This window comes from Neofelis nebulosa, chromosome 1 (assembly GCF_028018385.1).
Source record: "Neofelis nebulosa isolate mNeoNeb1 chromosome 1, mNeoNeb1.pri, whole genome shotgun sequence".
Taxonomy (NCBI): Eukaryota; Metazoa; Chordata; class Mammalia; order Carnivora; family Felidae; genus Neofelis; species Neofelis nebulosa.
Genome location: NC_080782.1, coordinates 23,327,394 through 23,338,419, shown reverse-complemented (window position 1 = coordinate 23,338,419; position 11,026 = coordinate 23,327,394). Strand labels below are relative to the sequence as shown.

The window sequence follows — 11,026 nt, the reverse complement described above, 5'->3', positions numbered from 1 at the left end:
CTAAGGCACTGTGCAAGTTTTGTCTGCCAGGACGTAATGTTTTGTTCTTGATTTTTTGATTTTTTTCATTTGATGGGATACCATGATGATGTATTACTATGATTGCATCTAGCTAATAAGAAAATGAGAATGAGAAGTAGCAGACACATTATATTTTGGTAAAATTTATATATGACAGAAAATGACAAATACAGTACACTGATGAGTTTCTTGGTGTTCAAGCAATGGAGCTTTTTAGGATATCCTCTCCCAATGAAAAGTAATTGATGGCTTCTCATAGTCCCTATCCCTAAAAAAATAAGAACAGTGTTCCTGCCGTTAACTACAACATGGATAAACTTGGAAGACATTATGCTAAGGGAAATATTCCAGACACAGAAGAACAAATAGTGCATGATAATCACTGGTATCAGGAATCTAACATAGTCAAACTTGCAGAAGCAGAGAGTAGAATGGTGATTACCAGGGTCTGGGACAAGAAAGAAGTGAGGAGGTGCTGATCAAAGACTGTGCAGTTTTACTGATGCAAGATAACTAAGTCATAAAGATCCACTGTACAGCATAGTGCATACAGTTGACATTACTACCTTGTACACTTAACCATTTATTGAGGGTAGATCTTACACTGCATGTTCTTATCAGAAAAAAAAAAGAAAAGATAAAACTTCCAGAGGGATGGATAAATTTCGGACATTGCATATGATGACATTTTCATAGGTGCATACTTGTCCTCAAGCTCATCGAGATGTACACATTAAATATGCAAAACATTTTGTATGTCGATTACACCCAAATGAAATGAAAAGAAAAAAAATAAAATGTAAAATGAAATCAAATCAAATCAAAATTTGAAAGTCTACTGCTTGATGGACTCCTTTGGATCTTGGAAACAATACAAATTGCACTGGGATATGCTGCTCTGATCCGTTTCCTAAGTGACTCAAAAGTTGGACACTTTCCAGTGGCCTGCAAAGTGGACAAAGTCAACCAAACAAACTCAAATAATACATCATGCAGACAACTCTGTGATCTGGCCCCAGTGACTAGTAAGTCCAAGAAAACTTGACATTTCCATTGCAAATCATATATGTTAATTGCCTTCATGGAGCTTATATTCTAATGACATAGACAAAAAATGATTTTATTTCTAATCCAACATAAATTTTACATTTTTTCTGTTTATTGTTCTCTCTTGGAGATTAAATGTATGTTTCACAAAGGTGGAATTTTATGTTTTCCTTTTGCTTTGATATTTAGCTCATTTGTTCATTGCTTTACTTCCAGAGCCTAAAATGCTGCCTGGTGCACAGTAGTAACTCATAATGCAATTATTCAAATCATGGTATTATAAGTGCTTTGAAGCAAACTAAAACAGGTCAAGGATTACAGGGAAGGGAAGCGATGCGTTCTAATACGATGGCACCATTTTAGTACTTGTTTGGGGAAGAATTTTGTCAAAAGTTAGTCTTTTGACTGGATAAGTTGAGAAAATGAGTCATGGAAAATTGAGGAGAAATTATCCTAAGCAGAAACAAAATCACCTAAAAAGTTCCAGAGGTAAGTGAGCTTTGTGTATTTGAGAAGAAGCAGAAAAGCCAAATTATTTGAAATAAAGGAAGCAGGAGATTATAGGTTCTACTTTTAGAAAGGTGAGCCAAAGCTAGATCCTACAGACTGCTGTGGCATGGTGACGACTTTGGATTGCTGTTACAAGAATCAGCAATAGAAAGGGAAGACAGGATTTTGGAACAAGGAAGTTATATGGTCAGATTTATATTTTAAAAGGTTTCTTTGACTTCCATACGGAAAATAGACCTGCCGGAGTTTCTCAGTAGCAGCAGAGGACCAACGAGGAAAAGGTTGTTGTAATTAAATGAAGAGCTGATGATGGCTTAGGTTAGAGTGGTAACAGTGGTCACGGCGAGCAGGGGTGGTAGTGGAGGTCACAGTGGTAACAGGGTTGAATAGTGTAGTTGTGGGTGTGTCCGTGGTAGTAGCAGCCGATGCGGTTGTGGTGGTGGTGGATGAGAGCCATAGCAGTGGGAGTGCTGGGGGTAATGGTGGTTGTCTGTACTTCCGCCTTGTGAAATGGGGGATATTTTGCAAAGGGCTGCTTTGCGAATTCAGTTAGCTGAATTCAGAACTCTACCCCTGAAATCCTTGTTGCACTATATGCTAACTAATGTGGATATAAATTTTAAAAAAAATAAAAAAAATTAGGAAAAAAAAGAATTCAATTAGCTGAAGCATTAAAAGAATAAGAAATTGTGCTGAGAAAGGAAGCATCCAGCAAATGCTGACTGTATATATTATTTTGTTTCCATAGCCGCCAAACTAACTTACTGCTCTTCTTTCTAATTCTGTGTGGTATGCCGACTCAAACCAAGTGAACATTCCTTCTCCCGGAACAGTGGGTCATGCATCTCCCATTGATCATGCTTTATATTCTTTTCTGAACATCACACTTTAAATGAGTAATTCACCTTGCTGAGACATTCTAGTTTCTCATCTTCAACTATCTGATTAATTTGTGTCTTTCCAAGTACATTAAAAATTCCTTATTACTTTTGAAGCTTTCTCCATCCTTCAAAAAAAAGATTTTTTTTTTTTGTAAATAAACACTTGCCCAACAGACTTCTTCAATCACTTAGAATTTGACCACTTATTAAGTTATGACAATAAATAACCAAAAATATATTTAAAAATACTTCAATAGATGCATGCACAATATAATACATGGCACTTACAAGGTGTATATTCACCTAGGTAAATCTTACAATTTTGTAACCAAATGTATGTATAATTTTATTCTTTCAAATAATAAACTAAAAATCAAAATAGTATTGCCATATAATACAGTTACAAAGGAACAGTGTGATAGAGATTAGTGTAATAGAGATTACACTAATGGCCACAAATATTTCATTTCCCGCCCCCCCCTTGGGGATTTCCAAAATGCTTACAATATTTAAGGCACAGGGATTTTTACTCCTTATAGCTTTTTGGCTGGGCCAAAACTATAAAAGGGAAAATAGAAAAAGGGCACTAAGCACCTTTATAGAATTTAAATATTTCCATAATTTGAGTCATGGGAAAATAATTACATGCATAATTATTGTGTGTGTAGTGTGTCTGTATTAGGATGACTAAGACTTTAGTTTGTGTGTGTTGTTTTGTCAAGGGCAAATGTGCTAATGTTAATTTTCTCCTCATTGAAAGAACACCATCAGATTCCTTCATTTTGACAGGTAGAACATTCTGGGATAAATAGACAAAGTAGACATATATGTCAAGTACATCTCAAGTAAATTTAGAGTCGAAGGAATTAATCAATAATGAGGTAATGGAATTTTAGATGAGCTGCAGGGCTGATATGGATTTTGTCATGTTAATATCATCATGCATAACTGGAAACATCTGCCATCTGCCTTATTCTGTATGGTAATGTGGAGCTTCATATATCTATATAATAACACAGTAAGTCTTGTTACTCAAAAGATCTTATCTACAGTCAAGCAAATGCTCTAAGACAATGAATGATTGGAGAGCCTTAGTCAATCTTTGTAATATAATTTATAATCTTGTCTAGCATCATTAGACACAACATCTCCAGGAATGTAACATGGAAGGAATAGAGTAATATTTCATTTTAACTTTTTGATAGATTTCCTGATTTGATATAAAGATTTTTAAAGTATCATTCTACCTTTCAAAATTATGTATGATTTTGAGCATAGTATAATCCTACAGTAATGAAATAATTTCTCTTAGAAAATGTCAATGTATGTGAAAGGCATATAACATCATTTCAAGGATAAGTCTCGAGGTTATACAAACCTGAATGTAAACTACCAAACTCTTGACCTTGGGTGAATTATATAATCTCAGACTCAGCGTTCTCAATCCAAAGAGGTATTCTAAGGTTTACCGAGAAAACATATGTAATGTGCTTAGTTTAGAAAACATGTTACTACAAGTCAATAAACTGTAGCCACTATCATTACTTAAATACCAAAAAATAAAGGTTTGCTTCATAACTGAGTGAAATTTATGTGCTTTCTCTATGAAAAAATCTTGCATAAAAATCATATCTATTTTATTAGGAGGTATTTTAATCTAAATATCAACATGTTAGGAATGTCTAATTAGTGTTTATTTCAAATGGAAATATAAAAAAGTGGAAAAATTACTGTAATGCTTAATTACATATATTTAATAAACATTCATTTGTTATATCACTTTTGAGAGGATCACATATATATTAAGACTTTCAACTTATTTGTTGATTGGATAAACCCGGTTACTCAAATCTCTAATCTTCAATTTTTATGACAGTGGTTGCCAGTATAGCATATTGATAATTGGTTTTTTTTGAGACCATTAAAAAAATCTTTCTTTTAAGATTTTAACTTACTTGGAGGCAAACACATACTAGATACTTTGTATCTCCTCAACACTTACTCATAATAGAGATTACACTAATGGCCAGTAAGGAATACCAATGTATGGGTCGCCTTGGTGGTCCAGTCAGTTAAACATCCGACTTTGGTTTGGTCATGATCTCACAGTTCATGAGTTTGAGCCCCGCGTCGGGCTCTGTGCTGACAGCTCAGAGCCTGGAGCCTGCTTCCAATTCTGTGTCTCCCTCTCTCTCTCTGTTCCTCCTCTGCTCATGTTCTTTCTCCCTCTCAAAAATAAATAAGCATGAAAAAAAAAACATATTTTCTTTTTATCATCCCATTAAAACAGGACAATAAAAATTAAATTGGAAAAATTGTTTCAGATGTTTTGATAATTAAAAATCTCTAGTTTTCTCAAATTATCTTAATTCTTTTGTCTAGTTCTTTGCCCCAAATATCTGTTAAGGCATAAAGTTCATGAGACTTAACGAAATAATTTGGAAAAGGGGAAAAAAGAGCGCAGAAAGCTTTAGAAGCCTCAGTCTGGACAAATGCAGTTCACCTGTGTTCTTTCACCACCCGAGCTGGTGGGAATGCACTCCTTTGAGCGAAACAGAATTCAGTCACTCAACCAATGAACAGGTTTCATCCGCGGCATACGCAAGTTACACTAAAATATCAGCTCTTTAGAACTGGAAATTCTCTACGGCAGACTCAGTAAAAGAAGCAGAGACCCAGAATTCCAGAATTAACTATTTCTTATGCTCGCTCGAACAAATGTCCTAATCGCTCTGCTCTTTTGTTTCATTAAATATAAAAGTAGATTACTGTAAATTTTATTCTCAAATTCAAAGTTGTAGATATTTCATCTTATTTATTGGTTTTATTAATATTTCACAAATTATGTAGATAGATGCTGTTTATGATCTAGTCCTAAACACACTAACGCCTAACAGAGGAACTAGTAACCATACTTTCTTAATTTTACTTACTCAGCATTTAAAGATATGAATTTTTGAATATTATAGTATATGAACCTGACTCCTAGTAGGGAGTTCGTTTATGAACTTTAGTATTAGTTAAGAAACTATTCCATTATTATGAAAATAATAAAAATGATGGTGATGATGGTGAAGTAGAGAGAGGAGGAGGAGGAAGATAAAAGGGAACTGGGTTGTTTAGTTATCCCAGATAGTAAACGCCAACAAAATGATTATCCTTTAGTAGAAAAATGAAAACACTTATTTTTTTTTGTTGTGATTATCAATAGAAAACCGTATTCATTAAGAAATGTAAAATAAAACAAGTAATCCAAGGTTACTGTCTATATTCTACATTTTTGTCTCCTACTAAGTCCAAATGAATTATGGAAGAAAGACTGAGGGAGGAACAGAATTAAAAAAGACAGCTCAAGACACGCACGATGTTTCTGCAAGAACAACTTTTATGAATAGCTTCTTCTTTATGTTTTATTTTGTTTTTGTTTTTATATTTTGTATAATAATGTTAAATCATGTGACAATCAAATGGGAAGTCCAGTTGCATTGTTTTAATGAGGTAACTATTATGGGAACAAATATTTTTTTCTTATATATTTTAAGGAAATAATTTCAGAGGTGGTCAAAACATGGGCCATAAATGATTTTTAAATCATTTATTTGAATGAGATATATATATATATAGATATATCTATATATATATCTATATATATATATATATATATTTAAGTTTATCTATTTATTTTGAGAGAGAGAGCAAGTGCATGCACACACACAGGCAAGTTGGGGAGGGGCAGAGAGACAGAGAGAGAGAATCCCAAGCACGCTCTGTGCTTTTAGCACAGAGCTCTAGGGTTTGATCCCACAAAACATGAGATCATGACCTGAGTGGAAATCAGGGCTCAGATGCTTAATAGTGGGAGCCACCCAGGCACCCCTATGTGAATGATAATTTTAAAATTATTACATTTGTAAAAAATAAAATAAAATAAAACTAAAATAATGAAATTATTACACATGTGTTATTTCTAACCAATTGTGTATTTTGTTTCTTGGATATTGGGCAGCTAATATTGGCCAGAACTATATTTAAAGAAGCTATTTATAGCTTCTTATATTATTAATCAGTCTTTTTTCTATAATGTGGAAATCAGGGATAGCAGTTAAAATTCTATTTACATTTATGTCAAGTTATCAAAATATTTAGAGAATGTTTTTACACTATTTTAATATGATTCAACCACAAAGATTCTACTACTCAAAATCAAATCACTTATAATTTCAGCCACGTGAATTTGAATATAAATATGATTAATTTGACTCTCTAGAGCTATGCCAAAGCAAAAAGTTTCTTCCTATTAATTTTCAAAGTTGTACTTCAGTATGGAAAGGGATTAATTGAACAGATAAATGATTTGAATTAATTTTTTAACACTGTTTATCAAAAGTCTGAGGTAAAGGTAAACAAAAGAAATAGCTGATACTTAAGTCTAATAGTGGCATATTTCAGGGGCTAGTGGCGGATCAATCAGCAGAGCATGGGACTCTTGATCTCAGGATTCTAAGTTCAAGCCCCACACTGGGCATGGGTCTGACTTAAACACAAAACCAAACAAACAAACAAACAAAACACAACTCTAATAGTGGCATATTCTAATTCTATACAAACCCACAAAAATAAACCGTGAATCAAAGGGATATTTAGTAATTAAACACATTACAGAAGTTATAAAATAATGTAACAGAAAAAATAGAAAAAGCCTGCATGCTCAAATAAATCATTTTATAATTGAACACAATGCAATTAAGTGAACTTTAAATATAACCAATATATGAGAATGATATTGTTTATGAGATTTTGCAAATTAGAAAGAGCATAAAAGCAATACATTTCCAATTAAAAAAAAATGTATGTGTGTGTATGCAAAGTGAATATAAAAATAAACATATACTCTATGTAAAGTACATTTTTATTTTTTATTTTTTTTAATTTTTTTTAACATTTTATTTATTTTTGAGAGACAGAGTATGAGCAGGGAGGGGCAGAGAGAGAGGGAGACACAGAATATGAAGCAGGCTCCAGGCTCTGAGCTGTCAGCACAGAGCTGACGTGGGCTCAAACCCATGAACCGTGAGAGATCATGACCTGAGCCGAAGTCGGAGGTTTAACCGACTGAGCCACCCAGGCGCTCCTACATGTATATGTATAATACACACAACCCACATATAGTCATATTGTATAATATACTCACATTATATAGACACCTTATAGAGTTTTGGGGGAGAGAGAGAAAGAGAAAATATACATGAAAATATTGACAATTATTACATTTAATTTCTGAATCTGTAAGAAAATAATTGTGATATAGTGTTGTATCATCAATAAGTACAGTGACAATAAAGGAGGAAAGTTCTCTGGCTGAAATGTATAAACATTATTTAGGGTGTCAGTGTCAATTGTAGTTTTATATAATTCAAATATTTGATCTACTTTTTATTCATTCATTATTCCTGTATTTATTCGGCACTAAACTCAACTTGACTATTTGTCATAGCTACAGTTTAATAGTACAAGATGAAAAGAGGACGAAGGTGCATGAGAAAGACAATGTTAACCAAATATATGAGTTAAAGTGTCCAAAATGGTGGCAAGTATATATTTACATGTATATACTTTTCCTAGAGATGCAACAGGCAAAAAGAGAATAAGAAAGAAACAAACAAATAGGTAGTTTTCTTGAAGGAAAATTGCAGTCAACATTTCACAGAAATTGTGGTGTGGTGGAAATGGCATTTAACAAAATCATTCCGTACAAAGCATAATATGGTCTCAGAGATTCTTTTCTACTTAACTTGCTTTCTTTTTAAATTTAATCTTTAAATTTACATGAAGTCAAGTTTTTCTTTCCATTTTTATAATATTGGTATGTTCTCTGATCCCGTAGTTTTGTAATTTTTCAGAATCTCTTATAAATGCAATCACGCCTCACATAACCTTGGTAAGTTTGGTTTCTTTCAGTCTAAACAATTATTTTGTGATTCATTCAAGTTGTTGCCTGTATTTATAGTCTATTACTTATTGCTAACTATCATTCTATTGTATGAATATGCCATATTTTGTATAATTAATTCACCTAATGGCAATAAATTCATTACAGAACATTCGGGCTATTTCCACTGCTTGGCGATTATGGATAAAACTCCTATGAATATCTGTGTACACATTTTAGTGTGAACATGAATTTTGATTTCTCTAGGGAAAATAGCTAGGGAGAGATTGCTGATTATATGCTAATGTATCTTTAACTTTACAAGGAATTACCAATTTTTTTTTTCAAAGTGGCTGTACCATTTTTCATTCTTCCTGAAAACATAGGAGAGTTCTAGTTGCTTCACATGTTGGTAGGATTTGGTATTATCAGTTTATTTTTAATTTTACTCATTCTAACAGGCGTACAATGCTGTCTTATTGTTTTTTTCTTCCTCACATAATGTTTTTATTTGTATTCAACTATAAGCAAACAGCAGAATTAATACAACATTCCACAACTCCCGATCATCTTTTCTTACACAGACGGAATGTCGAGTTTAAGAGGCACAGACTTAGAGATTTCTGACCCTCACTCACGCAGCCCTGCAGCTCATCTCGATGGCAGGGTCTTGACAGCAAAGTAACTGTCCCTATTGTTTTTCCAGTACTGCTCTTTAAAGGAGCCAGAGAAGGACACTGACCCTAGTAGGCAGCCCAAGGCACATCATCACACTGGGGACACGTCAAACTCTGGCTGTCTTAGTGAGAGAGCTGGCTGTAAAAACACCACCCAGAAGTGTTGTCATGCACAATTTGGGACTCCAGCTCACAATGGAAGAAGAAGAAACAAATCTCTTTTTATGTAAACCTCCCTTAGAGATTCTTTGGCCTACTGTAGGCCTACTCTTTTTACCTGAATGTTTTCTTCTTTAAATTCTGGATTGCTAGTACCAAAATGCATCCTCCCCCCCACCCCCCGCCGCAAGTGGAATTCAAATGTGATCAAAACATAAACCGGGGTGTGACCCTCTCAATTATAAACGACAGGCAGGTGGAAAAGCTAGCTTAAACCACTACCTGATTGCTCTGGCCTCATCTGTGAGAATGGGAAAGGAGAAGCAGAGGAATCTACATGCATCCCTGAACTTGAGAGCACTGCTCCAGACCTCTGGGATGGTTTCTGTCTTCTAGCATTTCCCGGCTTCCCAGGCAGCTGCTTACAGAATTTCGGCAGTTGGTCATCCCATTCTGCCTGGTGACACGTGCCGGCCACCGGGGGTCCCAGCTCCTTTTTGCAGAAGGATGCCACTTTGAATTCGCCACGGCCGTCCCCAGATTGGTTGCTGAGAATGGGCTTCTCACAAGCCAGTGGCCCACTGTATTTGAAAACCAGCCGGACCTAGTGGCGAAGGCCTGTGGCCTTGGGAGGCCCAGAGGCGACTTAATCAGAAGGATTGTACCACCACTGATGTAACTGCCCTTCAGGCTGACCAGCAGAAAATGGTGCCGTTCTGTTTCTGGTGTCCTTCCTGCTGGGAGCATCTGGATCTATCACCACTACGGTGTGCAGTTCACCTGGATTGAGGCCATCCCATGCAAGACCGGTGGGCTGGTTCTTTTTTTTTTTTTTTTTTTTTTTTTAAATTTTTTTTTTTTCAACGCTTTTTATTTATTTTTTGGGACAGAGAGAGACAGAGCATGAACGGGGGAGGGGCAGAGAGAGAGGGAGACACAGAATCGGAAACAGGCTCCAGGCTCCGAGCCATCAGCCCAGGGCCTGACGCGGGGCTCGAACTCACGGGCCGTGAGATCGTGACCTGGCTGAAGTCGGACGCCCAACCGACTGCGCCACCCAGGCGCCCCTACCGGTGGGCTGGTTCTTAACCCCGGGTGGGCGTCAGCACTTTGCCCACCTCCATCCACCTGTGCTCCGAAGATTTTGACCTGCAGCGGATGCTGTGGCCGCTCTTCCACTTGCTGCAGGTCACAGGCCAGGACCACTTGCTGAGGTCCATTGGCATCACTGGGCGAAGTTGGAAGGACAGCTGGAGGCGGGGCCCGGGCCCAAGGCACTGACTCCTACCAGTCTGCAAACCGACCCTGTGAGGCCCGGGGATCACTAGTGGTGTCTTACTGTGGTTTTCATTTGAACTTCTTTGATGGTAATGATATTTCCTTGTTCTCATTTGCCAGCTGTCTATCTTCTTGGTGAAGTATATGCTCAAGGAACCTACCCACTTGAAAACTTGGATTGCATGTGTTCTCGGTTTGATTTTGGCAGGCCTTCACATATTCTGTACGTGTGTCCTTTGCTGGGTATGCAGTTTTCTCTGAATATGTAGCTTATTCTTTCATTCTCTTGACAGTGTCTTTCACAGAGCAAAAATTTTAGATTTGGCCTAAATCCAATTTGTCAGATTTTTTTTCCCCTGTATTTTAAAAATATGCTTTTGATGCTGTGTCTAAGAACTCTTTGCCTAAGCCAACATCATGGAGATGTGTGTGCGTGTATTCTTCTAAATTTTTATTTTACATTTCATATTTAGATCTATAATCAATTTTCAGGGGATTTTTATAAGCTGTGAAGATGAAGTCAA

The 11,026-nt window shown here is 35.9% G+C and overlaps 1 pseudogene; it reads right to left on the bottom strand.

Moving 5' to 3' along the window:
* Window positions 1-1,915: 1,915 nt before the first annotated feature.
* On the bottom strand, window positions 1,916-10,450 carry LOC131514492 (phosphatidylethanolamine-binding protein 1-like; annotated as a pseudogene).
* Between the last annotated feature and the right edge of the window lie 576 nt (window positions 10,451-11,026).